Source organism: Meleagris gallopavo, chromosome 2 (genome assembly GCF_000146605.3).
Source record: "Meleagris gallopavo isolate NT-WF06-2002-E0010 breed Aviagen turkey brand Nicholas breeding stock chromosome 2, Turkey_5.1, whole genome shotgun sequence".
Classification (NCBI taxonomy): domain Eukaryota; kingdom Metazoa; phylum Chordata; class Aves; order Galliformes; family Phasianidae; genus Meleagris; species Meleagris gallopavo.
In genome coordinates, this window is record NC_015012.2 from 78,368,368 (window position 1) to 78,369,134 (window position 767).

The following is a 767-nucleotide window of genomic DNA, read 5'->3' on the forward strand; positions in this document are numbered from 1 at the left end:
GGCGTGAGGGGCGGCCACTGGAAAGCGTTGGGCTGAGGTAACGCTCGGTGCGTTCCTTAACGGGCTCTGGCAGAGCTGCGGCGTTGAGACGCGGAAAAGATGGGGGAGGAGCAGGGAGGCCGCCTTGTTTGGTAGCGATTCGCTCGGACGTTCGGCATTCCGGTCACTCAGGTGGGCGTTTCTGTCCGAACGCTGCTTTCTTGCCTTCTTCCGTGCCGCTAGGGGTCAACGCCTGCGCCGTGTGCCGGCAGGACGGCGCTGCGGAGCCCCGTGTGTGCGGTGAAGGCAGGAAGAACTTCCGAGACGTTCTTTCTCCCTCTCTCCTTCTCTCCCTCTTTTATTTATTTTTCCCCGTAACCTGCTTTCTATCGTGCTTATGAGAGCTGGCAAGCAGCCCCCTGCCATCCCTGGGATTGTGCTGTGCCCTGTGCAGCGCTGCCCCGTCCCTTGCTCCGCAGCGACCCGCAGCCCGACTGCGTGCCGAGGAGTTTGGGTTGGGTTCTTTCTTTTTCCTTCCACTAACTATGTGTTTCAAGGCAAAATATGTAATCAGTAGCAACAGATCGTTGCTGAAACAAACAGGCGTGAAATTCTGGAAACAGAGCTTTCTGAAGTTGTACAAGTCCCAGACTTCACAGATTTTATGTTGGTCTGATCCCGATGCATTCAGCTTCTAAAAGCGTGTGTGGCGTTTCTTCTGGCTTTGACAGGGTGTTCTGCTTTGATTTGTTGCTGTGTTCCTTTTATTGTTTCAGACTTTTTTTTTT

At 54.1% G+C, this 767-nt stretch overlaps 1 protein-coding gene across 3 annotated transcripts in view; it reads left to right on the forward strand.

Moving 5' to 3' along the window:
- Positions 1–6: 6 nt before the first annotated feature.
- Positions 7–767, forward strand: part of LCA5 (lebercilin LCA5) — a 20,314-nt gene continuing 19,553 nt past the window's right edge. The window contains exon 1 of one of the 3 annotated variants that reach the window (XM_010707703.2): positions 7–171. The gene's annotated coding sequence lies outside the window, so the exon portion shown is untranslated. The remainder of the gene's footprint in view (positions 172–767) is intronic. The other 2 variants (XM_010707706.3, XM_010707705.3) reach the window with 2 other exon arrangements.